The sequence below is a fragment of the Sinocyclocheilus anshuiensis genome, unplaced genomic scaffold (assembly GCF_001515605.1).
Source record: "Sinocyclocheilus anshuiensis isolate Anshui unplaced genomic scaffold, SAMN03320099.WGS_v1.1 scaffold1141, whole genome shotgun sequence".
NCBI lineage: Eukaryota > Metazoa > Chordata > Actinopteri > Cypriniformes > Cyprinidae > Sinocyclocheilus > Sinocyclocheilus anshuiensis.
Genome location: NW_015554222.1, coordinates 366,474 through 366,676, shown reverse-complemented (window position 1 = coordinate 366,676; position 203 = coordinate 366,474).

The following is a 203-nucleotide window of genomic DNA, read 5'->3' as shown; positions in this document are numbered from 1 at the left end:
TTTTTTCCCCAGTAGTCTGTTTTATTCAAACAATTATGAACATTTAGATACAGAAGAACTTTGCCTGTTGAATATTAAAAACAACTGAACAAACAAAAAAACTGTAACACCGTGTGTCCCAACCAGACACAACCAGTGTTGGGGGTAACGCATTACAAGTAACGCGAGTTACGTAATCAGATTACTTTTTTCAAGTAACTAGT